Source organism: Eleutherodactylus coqui, chromosome 3, assembly GCF_035609145.1.
Source record: "Eleutherodactylus coqui strain aEleCoq1 chromosome 3, aEleCoq1.hap1, whole genome shotgun sequence".
Classification (NCBI taxonomy): Eukaryota; Metazoa; Chordata; class Amphibia; order Anura; family Eleutherodactylidae; genus Eleutherodactylus; species Eleutherodactylus coqui.
The window spans coordinates 313,773,375-313,800,152 of record NC_089839.1 but is presented as its reverse complement, the minus strand read 5'-3'; the positions used below and the strand labels follow the sequence as shown (position 1 = coordinate 313,800,152).

Here is a 26,778-nt window from a genome sequence, read left to right as displayed (position 1 = left end):
CAGTCTCCTATATAAGAAGCCTGTCTCTCCCCAGTCTGCAGTCTCCTACATTATAAGCCCGTCTCTCCCCAGTCTGCAGTCTCCTATATTATAAGCCCGTCTCTCCCCAGTCTGCAGTCTCCTATATTATAAACCTGTCTCTCCCCAGTCTGCAGTCTCCTATATTATAAGCCCGTCTCTCCCCAGTCTGCAGTCTCCTATATTATAAACCTGTCTCTCCCCAGTCTGCAGTCTCCTATATTATAAGCCCGTCTCTCCCCAGTCTGCAGTCTCCTATATTATAAGCCCGTCTCTCCCCAGTCTGCAGTCTCCTATATTATAAGCCCGTCTCTCCCCAGTCTGCAGTCTCCTATATTATAAGCCCGTCTCTCCCCAGTCTGCAGTCTCCTATATTATAAGCCCGTCTCTCCCCAGTCTGCAGTCTCCTATATTATAAGCCCGTCACTCCCCAGTCTGCAGTCTCCTACATTAGTAGCCCGTCTCTCCCCAGTCTGCAGTCTCCTATATTATAAACCCGTCTCTCCCCAGTCTGCAGTCTCCTATATAAGAAGCCCGTCTCTCCCCAGTCTGCAGTCTCCCATATTATAAGCCCGTCTCTCCCCAGTCTGCAGTCTCCTATATTATAAGCCCGTCTCTCCCCAGTCTGCAGTCTCCTACATTATAAGCCCGTCTCTCCCCAGTCTGCAGTCTCCTATATTATAAGCCCGTCTCTCCCCAGTCTGCAGTCTCCTATATTATAAGCCCGTCTCTCCCCAGTCTGCAGTCTCCTATATTATAAGCCCGTCTCTCCCCAGTCTGCAGTCTCCTATATTATAAGCCCGTCTCTCCCCAGTCTGCAGTCTCCTATATTATAAGCCCGTCTCTCCCCAGTCTGCAGTCTCCTATATTATAAGCCCGTCTCTCCCCAGTCTGCAGTCTCCTATATTATAAGCCCGTCTCTCCCCAGTCTGCAGTCTCCTATATTATAAGCCCGTCTCTCCCCAGTCTGCAGTCTCCTATATTATAAGCCTGTCTCTCCCCAGTCTGCAGTCTCCTATATAAGTAGCCCGTCTCTCCCCAGTCTGCAGTCTCCTATATTATAAACCCGTCTCTCCCCAGTCTGCAGTCTCCTATATAAGAAGCCTGTCTCTCCCCAGTCTGCAGTCTCCTACATTATAAGCCCGTCTCTCCCCAGTCTGCAGTCTCCCATATTATAAGCCCGTCTCTCCCCAGTCTGCAGTCTCCTATATTATAAGCCCGTTTCTCCCCAGTCTGCAGTCTCCTATATAAGTAGCCCGTCTCTCCCCAGTCTGCAGTCTCCTACATTATAAGCCCGTCTCTCCCCAGTCTGCAGTCTCCCATATTATAAGCCCGTCTCTCCCCAGTCTGCAGTCTCCTATATTATAAGCCCATTTCTCCCGTCTGCAGTCTCCTACATTAGTAGCCCGTCTCTCACCAGTCTGCAGTCTCCTACATTAGTAGCCCGTCTCTCCCCAGTCTGCAGTCTCCTATATTATAAGCCTGTCTCTCCCCAGTCTGCAGTCTCCTACATTATAAGCCCGTCTCTCCCCAGTCTGCAGTCTCCTATATTATAAGCCCATCTCTCCCCAGTCTGCAGTCTCCTATATTATAAGCCCGTCTCTCCCCAGTCTGCAGTCTCCTACATTAGTAGCCCGTCTCTCCCCAGTCTGCAGTCTCCTATATTATAAACCCGTCTCTCCCCAGTCTGCAGTCTCCTATATTATAAGCCCGTCTCTCCCCAGTCTGCAGTCTCTTATATTATAAGCCCGTCTCTCCCCAGTCTGCAGTCTCTTATATTATAAGCCCGTCTCTCCCCAGTCTGCAGTCTCCTATATTATAAGCCCGTCTCTCCCCAGTCTGCAGTCTCTTATATTATAAGCCCGTCTCTCCCCAGTCTGCAGTCTCTTATATTATAAGCCCGTCTCTCCCCAGTCTGCAGTCTCCTATATTATAAGCCTGTCTCTCCCCAGTCTGCAGTCTCCTGTATTATAAGCCCGTCTCTCCCCAGTCTGCAGTCTCCTATATTATTAGCCCATTTCTCCCCAGTCTGCAGTCTCCTACATTAGTAGCCCGTCTCTCCCCAGTCTGCAGTCTCCTATATTATAAACCCGTCTCTCCCCAGTCTGCAGTCTCCTATATTATAAGCCCGTATCTCCCCAGTCTGCAGTCTCCTACATTATAAGCCCGTCTCTCCCCAGTCTGCAGTCTCCTATATTATAAGCCCATTTCTCCCCAGTCTGCAGTCTCCTATATTATAAGCCTGTCTCTCCCCAGTCTGCAGTCTCTTATATTATAAGCCCGTCTCTCCCCAGTCTGCAGTCTCCTATATTATAAGCCCATTTCTCCCCAGTCTGCAGTCTCCTGTATTATAAGCCCGTCTCTCCCCAGTCTGCAGTCTCCTACATTAGTAGCCCGTCTCTCCCCAGTCTGCAGTCTCCTATATTATAAACCCGTCTCTCCCCAGTCTGCAGTCTCCTATATAAGAAGCCTGTCTCTCCCCAGTCTGCAGTCTCCTACATTATAAGCCCGTCTCTCCCCAGTCTGCAGTCTCCTATATTATAAGCCCGTCTCTCCCCAGTCTGCAGTCTCCTATATTATAAGCCCGTCTCTCCCCAGTCTGCAGTCTCCTACATTAGTAGCCCGTCTCTCCCCAGTCTGCAGTCTCCTATATTATAAACCTGTCTCTCCCCAGTCTGCAGTCTCCTATATTATAAGCCCGTCTCTCCCCAGTCTGCAGTCTCCTATATTATAAACCTGTCTCTCCCCAGTCTGCAGTCTCCTATATTATAAGCCCGTCTCTCCCCAGTCTGCAGTCTCCTATATTATAAGCCCGTCTCTCCCCAGTCTGCAGTCTCCTATATTATAAGCCCGTCTCTCCCCAGTCTGCAGTCTCCTATATTATAAGCCCGTCTCTCCCCAGTCTGCAGTCTCCTATATTATAAGCCCGTCTCTCCCCAGTCTGCAGTCTCCTATATTATAAGCCCGTCTCTCCCCAGTCTGCAGTCTCCTATATTATAAGCCCGTCTCTCCCCAGTCTGCAGTCTCCTATATTATAAGCCCGTCTCTCCCCAGTCTGCAGTCTCCTATATTATAAGCCCGTCACTCCCCAGTCTGCAGTCTCCTACATTAGTAGCCCGTCTCTCCCCAGTCTGCAGTCTCCTATATTATAAACCCGTCTCTCCCCAGTCTGCAGTCTCCTATATAAGAAGCCCGTCTCTCCCCAGTCTGCAGTCTCCCATATTATAAGCCCGTCTCTCCCCAGTCTGCAGTCTCCTATATTATAAGCCCGTCTCTCCCCAGTCTGCAGTCTCCTACATTATAAGCCCGTCTCTCCCCAGTCTGCAGTCTCCTATATTATAAGCCCGTCTCTCCCCAGTCTGCAGTCTCCTATATTATAAGCCCGTCTCTCCCCAGTCTGCAGTCTCCTATATTATAAGCCCGTCTCTCCCCAGTCTGCAGTCTCCTATATTATAAGCCCGTCTCTCCCCAGTCTGCAGTCTCCTATATTATAAGCCCGTCTCTCCCCAGTCTGCAGTCTCCTATATTATAAGCCCGTCTCTCCCCAGTCTGCAGTCTCCTACATTAGTAGCCCGTCTCTCCCCAGTCTGCAGTCTCCTATATTATAAACCCGTCTCTCCCCAGTCTGCAGTCTCCTATATAAGAAGCCCGTCTCTCCCCAGTCTGCAGTCTCCTACATTATAAGCCCGTCTCTCCCCAGTCTGCAGTCTCCTACATTAGTAGCCCGTCTCTCCCCAGTCTGCAGTCTCCTATATTATAAACCCGTCTCTCCCCAGTCTGCAGTCTCCTATATTATAAGCCCGTCTCTCCCCAGTCTGCAGTCTCCTATATTATAAGCCCGTCTCTCCCCAGTCTGCAGTCTCCTATATTATAAGCCCGTCTCTCCCCAGTCTGCAGTCTCCTATATTATAAGCCCGTCTCTCCCCAGTCTGCAGTCTCCTATATTATAAGCCCGTCTCTCCCCAGTCTGCAGTCTCCTATATTATAAGCCCGTCTCTCCCCAGTCTGCAGTCTCCTATATTATAAGCCCGTCTCTCCCCAGTCTGCAGTCTCCTATATTATAAGCCCGTCTCTCCCCAGTCTGCAGTCTCCTATATTATAAGCCCGTCTCTCCCCAGTCTGCAGTCTCCTATATTATAAGCCCGTCTCTCCCCAGTCTGCAGTCTCCTACATTATAAGCCTGTCTCTCCCCAGTCTGCAGTCTCCTACATTAGTAGCCCGTCTCTCCCCAGTCTGCAGTCTCCTATATTATAAACCCGTCTCTCCCCAGTCTGCAGTCTCCTATATAAGAAGCCTGTCTCTCCCCAGTCTGCAGTCTCCTACATTATAAGCCCGTCTCTCCCCAGTCTGCAGTCTCCTATATAAGTAGCCTGTCTCTCCCCAGTCTGCAGTCTCCTATATTATAAGCCCGTCTCTCCCCAGTCTGCAGTCTCCTATATTATAAGCCCGTCTCTCCCCAGTCTGCAGTCTCCTACATTAGTAGCCCGTCTCTCCCCAGTCTGCAGTCTCCTATATTATAAACCCGTCTCTCCCCAGTCTGCAGTCTCCTATATTATAAGCCCGTTTCTCCCCAGTCTGCAGTCTCCTATATTATAAGCCTGTCTCTCCTGAGTGTGCCCTCTCCTACATTATAAGCCTGTCTCTCCTGAGTGTGCCCTCTCCTACATTATAAGCCTGTCTCTCCTGAGTGTGCCCTCTCCTACATTATAAGCCTGTCTCTCCTGAGTGTGCCCTCTCCTATATTATAAGCCCGTCTCTCCCCAGTCTGCAGTCTCCTATATTATAAGCCTGTCTCTCCCGAGTCTGCACTCTTCTGTACAGCATCAGTCACTCCTGGGTGTGCTCTGTCCTGTACAATGAGCCTGTCTCAGAATGTTCACTCCTCTGCATAATAAGCCTGTCTCTAGTGAATGTGCACTCTCTTTTATAAACCTGTCTCTCCCATGCACACTATCCAGTCGAATGAACCTGTCTCTTCCAAGTGTGCACTCTACTATATCACATCAGTTGCTCCCGAGTGTGCCCTCTCCCACCAGCCTGTCTCTCCCGAGTGTGCCCTCTCCCACCAGCCTGTCTCCCCCGGGTGTGCCCCCTCCCACGAGCCTCTCTCCCCCGAGTGTGCCCTCTCCCACGAGCCTCTCTCCCACGAGCCTCTCTCCCACGAGCCTCTCTCCCCAGAGTGTGCCCTCTCCCACGAGCCTCTCTCCCCAGAGTGTGCCCTCTCCAACGAGTGTGCCCTCTCCCACGAGCCTCTCTCCCCCGAGTGTGCCCTCTCCCACGAGCCTCTCTCCCCCGAGTGTGCCCTCTCCCTCTCCCCCGATGTGCCCCCTCCCTCGAGCCTCTGTCTCTCCCGAGTGTGCCCCCTCCCTCGAGGCTCTGTCTCTCCCGAGTGTGCCCCCTCCCTCGAGCCTCTGTCTCTCCCGAGTGTGCCCCCTCCCTCGAGCCTCTGTCTCTCCCGAGTGTGCCCCCTCCCTCGAGCCTCTGTCTCTCCCGAGTGTGCCCCCTCCCTCGAGCCTCTGTCTCTCCCGAGTGTGCCCCCTCCCTCGAGCCTCTGTCTCTCCCGAGTGTGCCCCCTCCCTCGAGCCTCTGTCTCTCCCGAGTGTGCCCCCTCCCTCGAGCCTCTGTCTCTCCCGAGTGTGCCCCCTCCCTCGAGCCTCTGTCTCTCCCGAGTGTGCCCCCTCCCTCGAGCCTCTGTCTCTCCCGAGTGTGCCCCCTCCCTCGAGCCTCTGTCTCTCCCGAGTGTGCCCCCTCCCTCGAGCCTCTGTCTCTCCCGAGTGTGCCCCCTCCCTCGAGCCTCTGTCTCTCCCGAGTGTGCCCCCTCCCTCGAGCCTCTGTCTCTCCCGAGTGTGCCCCCTCCCTCGAGCCTCTGTCTCTCCCGAGTGTGCCCCCTCCCTCGAGCCTCTGTCTCTCCCGAGTGTGCCCCCTCCCTCGAGCCTCTGTCTCTCCCGAGTGTGCCCCCTCCCTCGAGCCTCTGTCTCTCCCGAGTGTGCCCCCTCCCTCGAGCCTCTGTCTCTCCCGAGTGTGCCCCCTCCCTCGAGCCTCTGTCTCTCCCGAGTGTGCCCCCTCCCTCGAGCCTCTGTCTCTCCCGAGTGTGCCCCCTCCCTCGAGCCTCTGTCTCTCCCGAGTGTGCCCCCTCCCTCGAGCCTCTGTCTCTCCCGAGTGTGCCCCCTCCCTCGAGCCTCTGTCTCTCCCGAGTGTGCCCCCTCCCTCGAGCCTCTGTCTCTCCCGAGTGTGCCCCCTCCCTCGAGCCTCTGTCTCTCCCGAGTGTGCCCCCTCCCTCGAGCCTCTGTCTCTCCCGAGTGTGCCCCCTCCCTCGAGCCTCTGTCTCTCCCGAGTGTGCCCCCTCCCTCGAGCCTCTGTCTCTCCCGAGTGTGCCCCCTCCCTCGAGCCTCTGTCTCTCCCGAGTGTGCCCCCTCCCTCGAGCCTCTGTCTCTCCCGAGTGTGCCCCCTCCCTCGAGCCTCTGTCTCTCCCGAGTGTGCCCCCTCCCTCGAGCCTCTGTCTCTCCCGAGTGTGCCCCCTCCCTCGAGCCTCTGTCTCTCCCGAGTGTGCCCCCTCCCTCGAGCCTCTGTCTCTCCCGAGTGTGCCCCCTCCCTCGAGCCTCTGTCTCTCCCGAGTGTGCCCCCTCCCTCGAGCCTCTGTCTCTCCCGAGTGTGCCCCCTCCCTCGAGCCTCTGTCTCTCCCGAGTGTGCCCCCTCCCTCGAGCCTCTGTCTCTCCCGAGTGTGCCCCCTCCCTCGAGCCTCTGTCTCTCCCGAGTGTGCCCCCTCCCTCGAGCCTCTGTCTCTCCCGAGTGTGCCCCCTCCCACCAGCCTGTCTCTCCCGAGTGTGCCCCCTCCCACCAGCCTCTGTCTCTCCCGAGTGTGCCCCCTCCCTCGAGCCTCTGTCTCTCCCGAGTGTGCCCCCTCCCACCAGCCTGTCTCTCCCGAGTGTGCCCCCTCCCACCAGCCTGTCTCTCTCGACTGTGCCCTCTCCCACGAGCCTGTCTCTCTCGACTGTGCCCTCTCCCACGAGCCTGTCTCTCTCGAGTGTGCCCCCTCCCTCGAGCCTCTGTCTCTCTCGAGTGTGCCCTCTCCCACGAGCCTGTCTCTCTCGACTGTGCCCCCTCCCTCGAGCCTCTGTCTCTCCCGAGTGTGCCCTCTCCCACCAGCCTGTCTCTCTCGAGTGTGCCCTCTCCCACGAGCCTGTCTCTCTCGACTGTGCCCTCTCCCACGAGCCTGTCTCTCTCGACTGTGCCCTCTCCCACGAGCCTGTCTCTCTCGACTGTGCCCCCTCCCACGAGCCTGTCTCTCCCGAGTGTGCCCCCTCCCTCGAGCCTGTCTCTCCCGAGTGTGCCCCCTCCCTCGAGCCTCTGTCTCTCCCGAGTGAGCCCCCTCCCTCGAGCCTCTGTCTCTCCCGAGTGTGCCCCCTCCCTCGAGCCTCTGTCTCTCCCGAGTGTGCCCCCTCCCTCGAGCCTCTGTCTCTCCCGAGTGTGCCCCCTCCCTCGAGCCTCTGTCTCTCCCGAGTGTGCCCCCTCCCTCGAGCCTCTGTCTCTCCCGAGTGTGCCCCCTCCCTCGAGCCTCTGTCTCTCCCGAGTGTGCCCCCTCCCTCGAGCCTCTGTCTCTCCCGAGTGTGCCCCCTCCCTCGAGCCTCTGTCTCTCCCGAGTGTGCCCCCTCCCTCGAGCCTCTGTCTCTCCCGAGTGTGCCCCCTCCCTCGAGCCTCTGTCTCTCCCGAGTGTGCCCCCTCCCTCGAGCCTCTGTCTCTCCCGAGTGAGCCCCCTCCCTCGAGCCTCTGTCTCTCCCGAGTGAGCCCCCTCCCTCGAGCCTCTGTCTCTCCCGAGTGTGCCCCCTCCCTCGAGCCTCTGTCTCTCCCGAGTGTGCCCCCTCCCTCGAGCCTCTGTCTCTCCCGAGTGTGCCCCCTCCCACCAGCCTGTCTCTCCCGAGTGTGCCCTCTCCCACGAGCCTGTCTCTCTCGAGTGTGCCCTCTCCCACGAGCCTGTCTCTCTCGACTGTGCCCTCTCCCACGAGCCTGTCTCTCTCGAGTGTGCCCCCTCCCTCGAGCCTCTGTCTCTCTGGAGTGTGCCCTCTCCCACGAGCCTGTCTCTCTCGACTGTGCCCCCTCCCTCGAGCCTCTGTCTCTCCCGAGTGTGCCCCCTCCCTCGAGCCTCTGTCTCTCCCGAGTGTGCCCCCTCCCTCGAGCCTCTGTCTCTCCCGAGTGTGCCCCCTCCCTCGAGCCTCTGTCTCTCCCGAGTGTGCCCCCTCCCTCGAGCCTCTGTCTCTCCCGAGTGTGCCCCCTCCCTCGAGCCTCTGTCTCTCCCGAGTGTGCCCCCTCCCTCGAGCCTCTGTCTCTCCCGAGTGTGCCCCCTCCCTCGAGCCTCTGTCTCTCCCGAGTGTGCCCCCTCCCTCGAGCCTCTGTCTCTCCCGAGTGTGCCCCCTCCCTCGAGCCTCTGTCTCTCCCGAGTGTGCCCCCTCCCACCAGCCTGTCTCTCCCGAGTGTGCCCTCTGCCACGGGCCTGTCCCTCCCGAGTGTGCCCTCTGCCACGGGCCTGTCCCTCCCGAGTGTGCCCTCTGCCACGGGCCTGTCCCTCCCGAGTGTGCCCTCTGCCACGGGCCTGTCCCTCCCGAGTGTGCCCTCTGCCACGGGCCTGTCCCTCCCGAGTGTGCCCTCTGCCACGGGCCTGTCCCTCCCGAGTGTGCCCTCTGCCACGGGCCTGTCCCTCCCGAGTGTGCCATCTGCCACGGGCCTGTCCCTCCCGAGTGTGCCCTCTGCCATGCGCCTGTCCCTCCCGAGTGTGCCCTCTCCTCTACAATGAGCCTGTGTCTTCTGAGTGTGATGTCTCCTATACCTCATCAGTTTATGCCGAGTGTGCCCTGTCCTGTGTAATGAGCCTGTCACTAGCGAGTGTGCCCTCTCCTGTGTAATGAGCCTGTCACTAGCGAGTGTGCCCTCTCCTGTGTAATGAGCCTGTCACTAGCGACTGTGCCCTTTCATGTGTAAGGAGCCTGTCTCTCGCGGGTGTGCCCTCTGCCATGCGCCTGTCCCTCCCGAGTGTGCCCTCTGCCATGCGCCTGTCCCTCCCGAGTGTGCCCTCTCCTCTACAATGAGCCTGTGTCTTCTGAGTGTGATGTCTCCTATACCTCATCAGTTTATGCCGAGTGTGCCCTCTCCTGTGTAATGAGCCTGTCACTAGCGAGTGTGCCCTTTTCTGTGTAAGGAGCCTGTCTCTCGCGAGTGTGCCCTCTCCTGTGTAAGGAGCCTGTCTCTCGCGAGTGTGCCCTCTCCTGTGTAAGGAGCCTGTCTCTCGCGAGTGTGCCCTCTCCTGTGTAAGGAGCCTGTCTCTCGCGAGTGTGCCCTCTCCTGTGTAAGGAGCCTGTCTCCCCTGAGTGTGCCCTCTCCTATATTATAAGCCTGTCTCCCCTGAGTGTGCCCTCTCCTATATTATAAGCCTGTCTCTCCTGAGTGTGCCCTCTCCTATATTATAAGCCTGTCTCCCCTGAGTGTGCCCTCTGCCATGAGCCTGTCCCTCCTGAGTGTGCCCTCTCCTACATTATAAGCCTGTCTCCCCTGAGTGTGCCCTCTCCTACATTATAAGCCTATCTCCCCTGAGTGTGCCCTCTCCTACATTATAAGCCTATCTCCCCTGAGTGTGCCCTCTCCTACATTATAAGCCTGTCTCCCCTGAGTGTGCCCTCTCCTACATTATAAGCCTCTCTCCCCTGAGTGTGCCCTCTCCTATATTATGAGCCTCTCTCCCCTGAGTGTGCCCTCTCCTATATTATGAGCCTGTCTCCCCTGAGTGTGCCCTCTCCTATATTATAAGCCTGTCTCCCCTGAGTGTGCCCTCTCCTACATTATAACCCTGTCTCCCCTGAGTGTGCCCTCTGCTACATTATAAGCCTGTCTCTCCCGAGTGTACCCTCTCCTACATTATAACCCTGTCTCCCCTGAGTGTGCCCTCTCCTACATTATAAGCCTGTTTCTCCCAAGTGTGACCTCTCCTACATTATAAGCCTGTCTCTCCCAAGTGTGCCCTCTCCAACATTATAAGCCTGTCTGTCCCGAGTGTGCCCTCTCCTACATTATAAGCCTGTCTGTCCCGAGTGTGCCCTCTCCTACATTATTAGCCTGTCTCTCCCGAGTGTGCCCTCTCCTATATTATAAGCCTGTCTCCCCTGAGTGTACCCTCTCCTACATTATAAGCCTGTCTCCCCTGAGTGTGCCCTCTCCTATATTATAAGCCTGTCTCCCCTGAGTGTGCCCTCGCCTACATTATAAGCCTGTTTCTCCTGAGTGTGCCCTCTGCTACATTATAACCCTGTCTCCCCTGAGTGTGCCCTCTCCTATATTATAAGCCTGTCTCCCGAGTGTGCCCTCTCCTACATAATAAGCCTGTCTCTTCCGAGTGTGCCCTCTCCTACATTATAAACCTGTCTCTTCCGAGTGTGCCCTCTCCTACATTATAAACCTGTCTCTTCCGAGTGTGCCCTCTCCTACATTATAAGCCTGTCTCTTCCGAGTGTGCCCTCTCCAACATTATAAGCCTGTCTCTTCCGAGTGTGCCCTCTGCTACATTATAACCCTGTCTCCCCTGAGTGTGCCCTCTCCTACATTATAAGCCTGTCTCCCCTGAGTGTGCCCTCTCCTACATTATAAGCCTGTCTCCCCTGAGTGTGACCTCTCCTATATTATAACCCTGTCTCGACTGAGTGTGCCCTCTCCTATATTATAACCCTGTCTCCCCCGAGTGTGCCCTCTCCTATATTATAAGCCTGTCTCCCCTGAGTGTGCCCTCTCCTATATTATAACCCTGTCTCGACTGAGTGTGCCCTCTCCTATATTATAAGCCTGTCTCGACTGAGTGTGCCCTCTCCTATATTATAAGCCTGTCTCCCCTGAGTGTGCCCTCTCCTATATTATGAGCCTGTCTCCCCTGAGTGTGCCCTCTCCTACATTATAAGCCTGTCTCGACTGAGTGTGCCCTCTCCTATATTATGAGCCTGTCTCCCCTGAGTGTGCCCTCTCCTACATTATAAGCCTGTCTCCCGAGTGTGCCCTCTCCTACATTATAAGCCTGTCTCCCCTGAGTGTGCCCTCTGCTGTATTATAAGCCTGTCTCCCCTGAGTGTGCCCTCTCCTATATTATAAGCCTGTCTCTCCTGAGTGTGCCCTCTCCTGTATTATAAGCCTGTCTCCCCTGAGTGTGCCCTCTCCTGTATTATAAGCCTGTCTCCCCTGAGTGTGCCCTCTCCTGTATTATAAGCCTGTCTCCCCTGAGTGTGCCCTCTCCTGTATTATAAGCCTGTCTCCCCCGTGTGTGCCCTCTCCTATATTATAAGCCTGTCTCCCCTGAGTGTGCCCTCTCCTATATTATAAGCCTGTCTCCCCTGAGTGTGCCCTCTCCTATATTATAAGCCTGTCTCCCCCGAGTGTGCCCTCTCCTATATTATAAGCCTGTCTCCCCCGAGTGTGCCCTCTCCTATATTATAAGCCTGTCTCTCCTGAGTGTGCCCTCTCCTATATTATAAGCCTGTCTCTCCTGAGTGTGCCCTCTCCTATATTATAAGCCTGTCTCCCCTGAGTGTGCCCTCTCCTATATTATAAGCCTGTCTCCCCCGAGTGTGCCCTCTCCTATATTATAAGCCTGTTTCCCCAGTCTGCAGTCTCCTATATTATAAGCCTGTCTCTCCTGAGTGTGCCCTCTCCTATATTATAAGCCTGTCTCCCCCGAGTGTGCCCTCTCCTATATTATAAGCCTGTCTCCCCCGAGTGTGCCCTCTCCTATATTATAAGCCTGTCTCTCCTGAGTGTGCCCTCTCCTATATTATAAGCCTGTCTCTCCTGAGTGTGCCCTCTCCTATATTATAAGCCTGTCTCCCCTGAGTGTGCCCTCTCCTGTATTATAAGCCTGTCTCTCCCCTGAGTGTGCCATCTCCTACATTATAAGCCTGTCTCCCCTGAGTGTGCCCTCTCCTATATTATAAGCCTGTCTCCCCTGAGTGTGCCCTCTCCTATATTATAAGCCTGTCTCCCCCGAGTGTGCCCTCTCCTATATTATAAGCCTGTCTCCCCCGAGTGTGCCCTCTCCTATATTATAAGCCTGTCTCTCCTGAGTGTGCCCTCTCCTACATTATAAGCCTGTCTCCCCTGAGTGTGCCCTCTCCTACGTAAGCCTGTCTCTCCTGAGTGTGCCCTCTCCTATATTATAAGCCCGTCTCTCCCCTGAGTGTGCCCTCTCCTATATTATAAGCCTGTCTCTCCTGAGTGTGCCCTCTCCTATATTATAAACCTGTCTCCCCTGAGTGTGCCCTCTCCTATATTATAAGCCTGTCTCCCCTGAGTGTGCCCTCTCCTACATTATAAGCCTGTCTCCCCTGAGTGTGCCCTCTCCTACGTAAGCCTGTCTCTCCTGAGTGTGCCCTCTCCTATATTATAAGCCCGTCTCTCCCCTGAGTGTGCCCTCTCCTATATTATAAGCCTGTCTCCCCTGAGTGTGCCATCTCCTACATTATAAGCCTGTCTCCCCTGAGTGTGCCCTCTCCTATATTATAAGCCTGTCTCCCCTGAGTGTGCCCTCTCCTATATTATAAGCCTGTCTCCCCCGAGTGTGCCCTCTCCTATATTATAAGCCTGTCTCCCCCGAGTGTGCCCTCTCCTATATTATAAGCCTGTCTCCCCCGAGTGTGCCCTCTCCTATATTATAAGCCTGTCTCTCCTGAGTGTGCCCTCTCCTATATTATAAGCCTGTCTCCCCTGAGTGTGCCCTCTCCTACATTATAAGCCTGTCTCCCCTGAGTGTGCCCTCTCCTACATTATAAGCCTATCTCCCCCGAGTGTGCCCTCTCCTAAATTATAAGCCTATCTCCCCCGAGTGTGCCCTCTCCTATATTATAAGCCTGTCTCTCCTGAGTGTGCCCTCTCCTAAATTATAAGCCTGTCTCCCCTGAGTGTGCCCTCTCCTACATTATAAGCCTATCTCCCCCGAGTGTGCCCTCTCCTAAATTATAAGCCTATCTCCCCCGAGTGTGACCTCTCCTACATTATAAGCCTGTCTCTCCTGAGTGTGCCCTCTCCTAAATTATAAGCCTATCTCCCCCGAGTGTGCCCTCTCCTAAATTATAAGCCTATCTCCCCCGAGTGTGCCCTCTCCTATATTATAAGCCTGTCTCCCCCGAGTGTGCCCTCTCCTGTGTAAGGAGCCTGTCTCCCCTGAGTGTGCCCTCTCCTATATTATAAGCCTGTCTCCCCTGAGTGTGCCCTCTCCTATATTATAAGCCTGTCTCCCCTGAGTGTGCCCTCTCCTATATTATAAGCCTGTCTCTTCTGAGTGTGCCCTCTCCTACATTATAAGCCTGTCTCCCCTGAGTGTGCCCTCTCCTATATTATAAGCCTGTCTCCCCCGAGTGTGCCCTCTCCTATATTATAAGCCTGTCTCCCCCGAGTGTGCCCTCTCCTATATTATAAGCCTGTCTCTCCTGAGTGTGCCCTCTCCTATATTATAAGCCTGTCTCCCCTGAGTGTGCCCTCTCCTACATTATAAGCCTGTCTCCCCCGAGTGTGCCCTCTCCTACATTATAAGCCTATCTCCCCCGAGTGTGCCCTCTCCTAAATTATAAGCCTATCTCCCCCGAGTGTGCCCTCTCCTATATTATAAGCCTGTCTCTCCTGAGTGTGCCCTCTCCTAAATTATAAGCCTGTCTCCCCTGAGTGTGCCCTCTCCTACATTATAAGCCTATCTCCCCCGAGTGTGCCCTCTCCTAAATTATAAGCCTATCTCCCCCGAGTGTGACCTCTCCTACATTATAAGCCTGTCTCTCCTGAGTGTGCCCTCTCCTAAATTATAAGCCTATCTCCCCCGAGTGTGCCCTCTCCTAAATTATAAGCCTATCTCCCCCGAGTGTGCCCTCTCCTATATTATAAGCCTGTCTCCCCCGAGTGTGCCCTCTCCTGTGTAAGGAGCCTGTCTCCCCTGAGTGTGCCCTCTCCTATATTATAAGCCTGTCTCCCCTGAGTGTGCCCTCTCCTATATTATAAGCCTGTCTCCCCTGAGTGTGCCCTCTCCTATATTATAAGCCTGTCTCTTCTGAGTGTGCCCTCTCCTACATTATAAGCCTGCCTCTCCTGAGTGTGCCCTCTCCTATATTATAAGCCTGTCTCCCCTGAGTGTGCCCTCTGCTATATTATAAGCCTGTCTCTTCTGAGTGTGCCCTCTCCTACATTATAAGCCTGTCTCCCCTGAGTGTGCCCTCTCCTACATTATAAGCCTGCCTCTCCTGAGTGTGCCCTCTCCTATATTATAAGCCTGTCTCCCCTGAGTGTGCCCTCTCCTACATTATAAGCCTGTCTCTCCTGAGTGTGCCCTCTCCTACATTATAAGCCTGTCTCCCCTGAGTGTGCCCTCTCCTACATTATAAGCCTGCCTCTCCTGAGTGTGCCCTCTCCTATATTATAAGCCTGTCTCCCCTGAGTGTGCCCTCTCCTACATTATAAGCCTGTCTCTCCTGAGTGTGCCCTCTCCTGTATTATAAGCCTGTCTCCCCTGAGTGTGCCCTCTCCTATATTATAAGCCTGTCTCCCCTGAGTGTACCCTCTCCTATATTATAAGCCTGTCTCCCCTGAGTGTGCCCTCTCCTATATGAGCCTGTCTCTCCTGAGTGTGCCCTCTCCTACATTATAAGCCTGTCTCCCCTGAGTGTGCCCTCTCCTATAATATAAGCCTGTCTCCCCTGAGTGTGCCCTCTCCTGTATTATAAGCCCGTCTCTCCCCTGAGTGTGCCCTCTCCTACATTGTAAGCCTGTCTCTCCCGTCTGTCTCTCCCGCACAGGGTCTGTCTCTCCCGCACAGTATCTGTCTCTCCCCCAGAGGGTCTGTCTCTCCCGCACAGGGTCTGTCTCTCCCGCACAGGGTCTGTCTCTCCCGTCTGTCTCTCCCGTCGCTCTCACCCTGCGGTCTCCCCCAGCGCCGCTCTCTCAGTGACACATGAAGCCCGGGGTCCTGGCAGGGCTGTCCGCACACATGCCTGACTTGTGGCTCCTGGCCGCCACACAACACTAATGACCTGCTGACCTCTCCGCTCGCGGGGCCACCGGGTGAAGCAACAGCCGCCTCCCAGCTTACTCATAACACAGGCATAACACCCGGATGGACCCCGCCGCAAGGCTTCATGGGAGATGTAGTTCTGTCTGCATGTGCTGAGTGCAGGACAGGTGCCTTCGTGCTATTATACCCTGTTATCAGCCCTTTCCGGGCAGGCATGGCTGCATAGATATCTCTTATATGGATGATGACAATCGTTGTGCAGCGCTGTACAATATGTATACAAAAGTAAATCCTGGTGGTGCCAGGGGGCGCAGTATGCCAGCCACATCTTTCTCTGTAGGGGGCGCACTGTGGCACATCATCAGTTCACTTGCTTACAAGAACTTTTTAAAGGGGTTTTCTGGGGCATGAAAAAAAAGTGACCCGGCTTCAGCAGTGATTCTTTTACGGCCGCTGAAACCTGTGAGTGGCTGAGTGGTCACACGAACGGCATGTGGGGCGGGCATTGGGGCTGCAGTGCGGATCGCAAATGATGGACCCCGCCGATCGACTACTGATGACCTATCCTCAGGAAATCTCTCCAATAGTTAAGAAGACCCCTTTAATGAAAGCTATTCACTACTTGTACCAAAAACAATGCAACCAATAGAACTCAATGCAGAGCAGCAGCCCCCATACGACCAGATCGAGGGAAAAAAATAGGTTTTGGCTTTCGGAATGCGGTGATAAAAAAAAGCGAAAAGAAAAAAATGATTCTGAGTTTTACCGCCCAAGACATTTATCCCCTACCGATAGAATCCCACCAGTGGGACCCCCAACAACCATGGTAAGGGGGCTGCGGGGCGCACACTCGGCCTCCAGCCCATTCACTTGTATGGGAGAGGTGGAAATTGATGCACTTTACTGTCCCATAGAAACTCACAGAGTGGTGGTCGGGCATGCGTAGCGCCATTTCAGGGGCTCCTAGAATAAGGCTATGTTCACACTGGGGGGTTTGGGTGTCAATTTGGGGCAGATTTGCTGTGTTTACACTGAACAATTGTTGTTGAAGTTCGAAGCGTTTTGTCTTTTTGAACGTCACGTTCCGTATAATCGCGCCTCACGTAGTTCACAGATCACAGCGATTCACTGTGTTAAAAGGTATGATTTCCAGTGTAAAAATTCATTCTCCTTACCTTTGTTCAGGGCGTGGAATCCAAATACGGCAACCAAGATTGTCTGTCAGGCAAGATAATAAAGTTATAGACATCATAAGATAGTAGGACATTCAATATTATACTACACTGCTTCCCTGAAAATAAGACCTATCCGAAAATAAGCCCTACTCGGATTTTTCAGGATCTTTGGGGAGGCTTGAAATATAAGACCTACCCTGAAAATAAGCCCTAGTTGCATTACATTTAAAGAAAAAAAAGGAATACTTACCTAGCAGGCTCGGTCCGGGTCCTCCTGCTGCTGTCCAGCGCTCTGCTGTGCCTCCTAAGTCCTCGTTCACCCACAAATCATCACTTCCTGGTTACGGGATTCATAAGTCCCATCTTCAGGAAGCAATGGCTCTGATTGGCTGAGCAGTGTTCAAGAATCAGTCAATGCAGTGCTCTATGAACCAATGTGATGGCTGTGATTGGTTTATCAGATGCTGCATCAATTGGCTGAGCAGCGGTAGAGGAACCAATCACAGCCATCGCATTGTGGAGGCGAGATTTATGAATCGTCCAAACCATTCTGTGGCTCAGCGCACATGAGCTCCCGGAGAGCAGCCAAGGACCTGGAGCAAGCCTAGTAGGTTAGTGTAATAAGATATTCCCGAAAATAAGACCTAGTGTCTCTTTTGGGGCAAAAGTTAATATAAGACCGGGTCTTATTTTCAGGGGAAACACGGTATTCTGTTACAGTATATTGACCACTAATATGCCCCCCCCCCCCCCTCAATACTGTGAATGCCACCATGGGAATTTCCCGCAGATACAAGGCGTTTTCATGTCAAAACGCCTCGCATCACCTGGGGATGTAGGGATCCTCGCCGCGGCTGACAGGATCGCAGTTTCTCCCATTGTTTTCAGTGGGAGACCTCGCATTGCTTGCATGTGGCACGATGCTGCCGCCGGCCCTATTGAAAACAATGGGTGATGCGATAGCACGCAGGGAGATAGGACAGGCCGAGATGTGTGCCATGCAGGAAAATATCGCTCATTGTATGACCCGATTCAAAACATGGGGTTCATATCTGTGCGCCTCGCAACGTACAACTCTTGCATGATTCTCTCACTCATGTGAAGGCAGCCTTAACCCTTTCCAATCCACTGTCTGACCTCTGAAGACATTATGATTTAAGGCTGTACAGCTCCGATGTTGGAAGACGTCTGTCGGGGTTCTCTTACTGTATATTGCCAGCCTCTCAGCTGTCGGAGCCTATCCAACGTGTCACCTCATGCAGTACTGGCTTTAGCCAGCAGATAGCGCCATTGTATAACAGCAGAAAAAGAGTAAGCCCCCTAGGAAAACCAGGATACAAATTGGATTGGAAAGGGTTAAGGATCACTCACATATCGTCACAGCGTATTCCCTGCGTAACACAGTGAATGGATGCAATGAAGGTCAATGGGACTGTGAGGGGACACTGCATATATAAAATGCCTTCAAAGGGCTGCATATTATACGGAAGTAACATAGTATGCTAGTCTACAAAAAAGACAAATATCCATCATTCAGCCTGCCTTCCCCCCCCCCACCCCCACCCCCCCTTGTTGATCCAGAGGAAGGCAAAAAAAAAACCAATGAGGCAAAAGCCAATATATCCCATTTTGGGGGATAAGATTCCTTCCCGACTCCATAATGGCAGTCAGAATAATCCCTGGAGCAATACTGTTCAGAAAAGGTTCCTTCCTGACTCCCAAGACCGGCAGTTGGAAGATCCCCGGATCCACAACCCGCTGGTCCCCTAATGTCTATATCCTGTAATATCAGAGCGCTCTAGAAAGACATCCAGTCCCTCTCAAACTCCTCTATGGATCCTGCTATCACCGCGTCCTCAGGCAGAGAGTTCCACAGTCTCACTGCTCTTACAGTAAAGAACCTGCTTTCCTCTAGACGTCGAGGATGCCCTCTTGTTACCGTCGCGGTCCTGGGTATAAACAGATCATGGGAGAGATCCTTGTATCGTCCCCTCATGGATTTATACATAGTTCTTTGGTCGCCTCTTAGGCCTCCTTCCCACGAACGGATTTCCGCCGCGTAATTTGCGGCAAAAATCCGCTGCGTTGCCCCCTGCTATTAGGTTCTATTGAACCTAATAGCACAATGCTCACGGTGCGGAATTCCGCACCGTGAAATCTCCCGTCCTCGCCTGCGGCATGCTCTATTTGCCGCGGGTGTACGCGCGGCCCGCTTCCATTGCAGTCAATGAAAGCCATCCGTTCACGCTATCTTCCGCTGTGCTACAGCGGAAGATAGTGTGAAAACGCTTCCCCGCCTACCGCGTCATATGATGCGGCCGGCGTGTCACATGACACGGCGGTGAAGCGTCATGCGGGAGCGAGGACGCCGGATCCGCTGGTATGGGGTCTCTGGGGGGCGCCGTGACAGGCTTCGCCACGGAATATTCCGCGGCGGAGCCCGTCACGGTCGTGTGCAGTCGGCCTTAAGGGCTCTTACACGCTGGCGATAAGTTTTCTAGCGATGCGAGAGTGAGTGAAAATGCATGATTATGAAATCAATGATTTTCAATGGTTTCATCCTCGTTTACGATGTGTTCACTCAAGCCTCGCTGCCATAAAAAAATCTGCGATATTCCCCATTGTTATCGATGGAAGATCGCAAAACAGCCTTGTAATCCTCCATAGCAAGGAGAGGGGGCGGAGCTACAAATCTCCTACATATCTCCCCATATTTGGAGATACAGGAGGCGGGGCTAAATAGCTTTCCCAGGGCTTCTCTGAGCACAGGGGCGAGGGGCAGAGCAAAAGGAATTCTCATAGTGATTCTTCTTTGGCCAAGAGAGGAGGCGGGGCTAGCGGGGTCCACCTTCTACCCCCACCCCCTCTCTTTGCTAGAGAAGAATCGCTATGAGGATCCCTTTAGTCCCACCCCCACCGCTCCAAATATGGGGAGATATATGTAGGAGATCCCCTGGAGCTCCACCCCCTCTATCTCCTTGCTATGGGGGATTCCAAGGCTGTTTCGTAATCTTCTCCCATTGATTGGGCGATATTGCAATTTTTATCGCAGCGAGGCTTCAGTGAACACATTGCAAATGAGGATGAAACCAGTGAAAATCATTGGTTTCATAATCACGTGTTTTCACTCACTCTCGCATCGCTAGAAAACCTATCGCCAGCGGGTAAGAGCCCTGACTGTCTTTTTTTCTAGGGTAAATAATCCCAGTTTTGGTGCCTCTCTGGGTATTCCAGTCCCGTCATTCCATGTATTAGTTTAGTTGCCCTTCTTTGAACCCCCTCCAGCACTGTAACATCTTTCCTGAGCACCGGTGACCAGAACTGTACACAGTACTCCATGTGGGGCCTGACAAGTGCCTTATATAGTGGGAGGATAATGTTCTCTCCCCTCGCCCCTATACCTCTTTTAATGCACCCCAAGACTTTATTTGCCTTTGCAGCAGCTGACTGGCATTGGTTACTCCAGTTTAGTCTATAATCCACTAGTACCCCCAGGTCTTTTCCCTAGCAGTACCCCATTTAGTGTATATTGGTGACATCCGTTGCTCCTGCCCATGTGCAGAACATTACATTTAACCACATTGACCTCCATCCCCCCCCCCCCCCCGATCCCCCGGCTTATCTCGCTCCGTTTGTAGCCGCACATTGTCCTCCGTTGTAATAATTATCTTGTATCGTCTGCAAATATTGATATTTTGCTGTGCAGCCCCTCTATCAGGTCGTTGATAAATATATTGAACAGAATGGGGCCCAATACTGAACCCTGTGGCCCCCAGTAGCGACGGTGGCCCAATCAGAGTACGGACCATTTATTACCCCCCTCTGCTTTCTATCTCTGAGCCAGTTCTTTACCCAGATACACCCGTTTTCACCCAATCTGAGCTTCTCATTTTATATATCAGCCTATTATGCGGCACGGTGTCAAATGCTTTAGAGAAATCCAGATATATGGGCATAATATCCCGGGCATGTGCAGTGCCAACCGCAGCCCTAAGCGATCTTTGACCGCAGAGCCAATGGGCTGCGATGACTACAATGCTGCGAGCCTCATATAATCCTAGAATGGTAAAGTTGGAAGGGACCCCCGGGGTCATCGGGTCCGACCCCCTGCTCAGTGCAGGATTTACTAAATCATCCCAGACAGATGTCTGTCCGGCCTTTGTTTGAACACTTCCATTGAAGAACTCCCCACCTCCCGACTCGCAGCATTGTACTCATACGCCCGTGTGAATGAGCCCTAAAGGTTCCTGTTAGAACTAATGCGCACAGCCGGATTTCTGCTGCATTTTATTGCGGCGTTGTCCCACAGCTCTCAGGTTCTATTAAACCTAATAGCTCAATGTTCACTCTGCGGAAATCCACTGCGGGTTCCCGTAGAGTGAAAGAAAACGCGGCATGCTCTAATTGCCGTGGGAATACGCGCGGCCGGCTTCCATTGTAGTCAATGGAAGCCGGCCGCCACACTATACTTCTGCTGCAGCACAGTGGAAGATAGCGTGAATACGCATCCCTGCCCGCTGTGTCACACACTACTGCGCGCCGGCCCGCTAGGTGGGCCGCGTACAGTGGATCCGGAGTGGTGAGTACGGGGGTTTTGGAAGGCGCCGTGTGGACTCCGCTGCGATGTTCCGCTGGTGTGGTCTGCCACGGCCGTGGGCACGAGGCCTGTAATCTGTTGCTGACAGTTAAATCTGAGGCACATTTGGAATCAGCGGCCAAAACTCTGGAAAAAACACAAATATTTTGTCCAGAAAAAATAGAAAACATTTTTTTTGTAACAGTGAATAATTGTTGTTTTTGTGTCCATAAAACGAATGATGGCCGATAGGTGAATGAATGATCATTCGCTGCTCAATCGTTGGCCGTGTATACACCGAACCATATCGTTCAGCTTCACACGATTCAACAACTACCTGAGGGATAACCGTTTCATGTAAAACGACCCAAAGCTGCCCTCATATGGGGCAATTATCAGCTGAACAGACAATCCGAGTGCTGATCATCCCGGGGTACGCGGCCGCCGCTGAGCGGGCGATCGTCTCCAGGAGTCACTTGGCGTTAGCAGGGCTAGAACCAAGCGACTGTGGAAACAGGAAATCAGCGCTCGAGCGACCGCGGCGGCTCACACGGGCGGATGTGCGTTATACATGCAGCATTCCATCAGTGTGTCAGCCGGCGGTGAGCCGCGGTACCGTACGATTGTGCACTGCGCACGGCAGCGGATCTCACACACAATGGTGCACTGCGCACAGCAGCGGATCTCACGCACGATGGTGCACTGCGCACGGCAGCGGATCTCACGCACGATGGATGGTGCACTGCGCACGGCAGCGGATCTCACACACGATGGTGCACTGCGCACGGCAGCGGATCTCACGCACGATGGATGGTGCACTGCGCACAGCAGCGGATCTCACGCACGATGGATGGTGCACTGCGTACGGCAGCGGATCTCACGCACGATGGATGGTGCACTGCGTACGGCAGCGGATCTCACACACGATGGTGCACTGCGCACGGCAGCGGATCTCACACACGATGGTGCACTGCACACGGCAGCGGATCTCACACACGATAGATGGTGCACTGCGCACGGCAGCGGATCTCACACACGATGGATGGTGCACTGCGCACAGCAGCGGATCTCACGCACGATGAATGGTGCACTGCGCACAGCAGCGGATCTCACGCACGATGGATGGTGCACTGCGCACAGCAGCGGATCTCACGCACGATGGATGGTGCACTGCGCACGGCAGCGGATCTCACACACGATGGTGCACTGCGCACGGCAGCGGATCTCACACACGATGGATGGTGCACTGCGCACGGCAGCGGATCTCACGCACGATGGATGGTGCACTGCGCACAGCAGCGGATCTCACACACGATGGTGCACTGCGCACGGCAGCGGATCTCACACACGATGGATGGTGCACTGCGCACAGCAGCGGATCTCACGCACGATGGATGGTGCACTGCGCACGGCAGCGGATCTCACACACGATGGATGGTGCACTGCACACGGCAGCGGATCTCACACACGATGGTGCACTGCGCACGGCAGCGGATCTCACACACGATGGATGGTGCACTGCACACGGCAGCGGATCTCACGCACGATGGTGCACTGCGCACGGCAGCGGATCTCACACACGATGGATGGTGCACTGTGCACAGCAGCGGATCTCACACACGATGGTGCACTGCGCACGGCAGCGGATCTCACACACGATGGATGGTGCACTGCGCACGGCAGCGGATCTCACACACGATGATGCACTGCGCACGGCAGCGGATCTCACACACGATGGTGCACTGCGCACGGCAGCGGATCTCACGCACGATGGATGTGCACTGCGCACGGCAGCGGATCTCACGCACGATGGATGGTGCACTGCGCACGGCAGCGGATCTCACACACGATGGTGCACTGCGCACGGCAGCGGACCTCACACACGATGGTGCACTGCGCACGGCAGCGGATCTCACACACGATGGTGCACTGCGCACGGCAGGGGATCTCACACACGATGGTGCACTGCGCACGGCAGCGGATCTCACACACGATGGTGCACTGCGCACGGCAGCGGATCTCACACACGATGATGCACTGCGCACGGCAGCGGATCTCACGCATGATGGTGCACTGCGCACGGCAGCGGATCTCACACACGATGATGCACTGCGCACGGCAGAGGATCTCACGCTTGATGGTGCACTGTGCACGGCAGCGGATCTCACACATGATGGTGCACTGCGCACGGCAGCGGATCTCACACACAATGGATGGTGCACTGCGCACGGCAGCGGATCTCACACACGATGGTGCACTGCGCACGGCAGCGGATCTCACACACGATGATGCACTGCGCACGGCAGCGGATCTCACACACAATGGTGCACTGTGCACGGCAGCGGATCTCACACAGGATGGTGCACTGCGCACGGCAGCGGATCTCACACGATGGATGGTGCACTGCGCACGGCAGCGGATCTCACACACAATGGATGGTGCACTGCGCACGGCAGCGGATCTCACACACGATGGATGGTGCACTGCGCACGGCAGCGGATCTCACACACGATGGTGCACTGCGCACGGCAGCGGATCTCACACACGATGGTGCACTGCGCACGGCAGCGGATCTCACACACGATGGTGCACTGCGCACGGCAGCGGATCTCACACACGATGGATGGTGCACTGCGCACGGCAGCGGATCTCACACACGATGGTGCACTGCGCACGGCAGCGGATCTCACACACGATGGTGCACTGCGCACGGCAGCGGATCTCATACACGATGGTGCACTGCGCACGGCAGCGGATCTCATACACGATGGTGCACTGCGCACGGCAGCGGATCTCACACACGATGGTGCACTGCGCACGGCAGCGGATCTCACGCACGATGGATGGTGCACTGCGCACGGCAGCGGATCTCACGCACGATGGTGCACTGCGCACGGCAGCGGATCTCACACACGATGGATGGTGCACTGTGCACAGCAGCGGATCTCACACACGATGGTGCACTGCGCACGGCAGCGGATCTCACACACGATGGATGGTGCACTGCGCACGGCAGCGGATCTCACACACGATGATGCACTGCGCACGGCAGCGGATCTCACGCACGATGGTGCACTGCGCACGGCAGCGGATCTCACGCACGATGGATGTGCACTGCGCACGGCAGCGGATCTCACGCACGATGGATGGTGCACTGCGCACGGCAGCGGATCTCACACACGATGGTGCACTGCGCACGGCAGCGGACCTCACACACGATGGTGCACTGCGCACGGCAGCGGATCTCACACACGATGGTGCACTGCGCACGACAGCGGATCTCACACACAATGGTGCACTGCGCACGGCAGCGGATCTCACACACGATGATGCACTGCGCACGGCAGCGGATCTCACGCATGATGGTGCACTGCGCACGGCAGCGGATCTCACACACGATGATGCACTGCGCACGGCAGAGGATCTCACGCTTGATGGTGCACTGTGCACGGCAGCGGATCTCACACATGATGGTGCACTGCGCACGGCAGCGGATCTCACACTAAATGGATGGTGCACTGCGCACGGCAGCGGATCTCACACACGATGGTGCACTGCGCACGGCAGCGGATCTCACACACGATGATGCACTGCGCACGGCAGCGGATCTCACACACAATGGATGGTGCACTGCGCACGGCAGCGGATCTCACACACAATGGTGCACTGCGCACGGCAGCGGATCTCACACACGATGGTGCACTGCGCACGGCAGCGGATCTCACACACAATGGTGCACTGTGCACGGCAGCGGATCTCACACAGGATGGTGCACTGCGCACGGCAGCGGATCTCACACGATGGATGGTGCACTGCGCACGGCAGCGGATCTCACACACAATGGATGGTGCACTGCGCACGGCAGCGGATCTCACACACGATGGTGCACTGCGCACGGCAGCGGATCTCACACACGATGGATGGTGCACTGCGCACGGCAGCGGATCTCACACACGATGGTGCACTGCGCACGGCAGCGGATCTCACACACGATGGTGCACTGCGCACGGCAGCGGATCTCACACACGATGGATGGTGCACTGCGCACGGCAGCGGATCTCACACACGATGGTGCACTGCGCACGGCAGCGGATCTCACACACGATGGTGCACTGCGCACGGCAGCGGATCTCACACATGATGGTGCATTGCGCACGGCAGATCTCACACACGATGGTGCACTGCGCACGGCAGCGGATCTCACGCACGATGGTGCACTGCGCACGGCAGCGGATCTCACACACGATGGTGCACTGCGCACGGCAGCGGATCTCACACACGATGGTGCACTGCGCACGGCAGCGGATCTCACGCACGATGGATGGTGCACTGCGCACGGCAGCGGATCTCACACACGCGGTTTCTTTAAATGTCCTGCTCTCTTGTGTGTTAATGCGGCACAGACGTGATGTAATCATGTATGTGCAGCGTCTATTACACGCCTGAGAACAATAGCGCGCTATCACGTGTAATACGCGGAATAGAACACGCGGGGTGCTTTACACGCTATAAAAACCGCTGGCGTGATCGATGATCCATGTGCCCTCAGCGCCTCCATTCACCGCGACACACTGCGCCTCGTACACCGTTACATTACGCTTCGTCAACCGCCCTGATGGTGAATTGAGGCGGCCGGCCGCACCGACCCCCCGCCACCTCATTCACTTGTCCGACTACCGGTGAGCGAGGCGGTGGGCCGGTTTTCAGCCACCTGTGTAGCAGAAGGGCCCACGGGGTTAATGTCAGCGCTCTGACTATTCCATCAAACAAATCCCTATCCTCCCCCGCGCAGATAACGGGCGGCAGGGGCTCCGGGCCGCAGGGGGATCTGGGTGGCAGCGGGCTCCGGGCCGCAGGGGCCGCTCCGAGGAGCTCCGGCCAGCTGGAAGGCGACCAGTACGTACTTATCAACCGAATGCGTCACCAAACGACACCCCGTGGCGCACCTGTGACTGACGGACAGCTCTCTCAGCCAATCAGAACGGCGGACAGTTCTGAGTGCGCCTATAAGCAGCGACGTGATTGGCGGAGCTTCATGGGAGGCGGGATGACTCGCTCTGAGGTAAAAAGAGCGGGAAGGGAGGTGGGTGAGGGCGCCGCGGGGGGGTCAGTAAGGCGGGTGAAGGTGCCGTGGGGTCAGTGAGGCGGGTGGTGGCACCGCGGGGGCCAGGCTGCAGACATTCTATCATCCATGCTCCTGGCCCGGAGCCCGTGTCTGAGCCGTGTAGATGTAATATTTGCCTGTATGAGGTGAGAATCTCCCGGAGCCATAATATATGTACCTTATGTGATCCATGTGTGGCCCCTATAATGGTCGGCCTCAGTGTAGGTCATCTGGTGGGGTCCACATCACCTAAGTGAGGGGTGTTGGGGTGTGCAGCGCTGTCCCTTCTGTCCGGCCCCTATAATGGTCGGCCTCAGTGTAGGTCATCTGGTGGGGTCCACATCACCCATGTGAGGGGTGTTGGGGTGTGCAGCGCTGTCCCTTCTGTCCGGCCCCTATAATGGTCGGCCTCAGTGTAGGTCATCTGGTGGGGTCCACATCCCCTAAGTGAGGGGTGTTGGGGCGTGCAGCGCTGTCCCTTCTGTCCGGCCCCTTTAATGGACGGCCGCAGTATAGGTCATCTGGTGGGGTCCACATCCCCTAAGTGAGGGGTGTTGGGGTGTGCAGCGCTGTCCCTTCTGTCCGGCCCCTATAATGGACGGCCTCAGTATAGGTCATCTGGTGGGGTCCACATCCCCTAAGTGAGGGGTGTTGGGGCGTGCGGCGCTGTCCCTTCTGTCCGGCCCCTATAATGGACGGCCTCAGTGTAGGTCATCTGGTGGGGTCCACATCACCTAAGTGAGGGGTGTTGGGGCGTGCGGCGCTGTCCCTTCTGTCCGGCCCCTATAATGGACGGCCTCAGTGTAGGTCATCTGGTGGGGTCCACATCACCTATGTGAGGGGTGTTGGGGCGTGCGGCGCTGTCCCTTCTGTCCGGCCCCCATAATGGACG

At 55.3% G+C, this 26,778-nt stretch overlaps 1 protein-coding gene across 2 annotated transcripts in view; it reads right to left on the bottom strand.

The window, feature by feature from the left end:
• The window catches only part of IPO13 (importin 13), an 87,080-nt gene extending 72,006 nt beyond the window's left edge, over nucleotides 1-15,074 (bottom strand). The window contains exon 1 of one of the 2 annotated variants that reach the window (XM_066597948.1): nucleotides 14,935-15,074. The gene's annotated coding sequence lies outside the window, so the exon portion shown is untranslated. Of the gene's footprint in view, nucleotides 1-14,894; nucleotides 14,914-14,934 lie in introns of those variants that run through there. The other variant, XM_066597949.1, reaches the window with a different exon arrangement.
• Nucleotides 15,075-26,778: the final 11,704 nt, after the last annotated feature.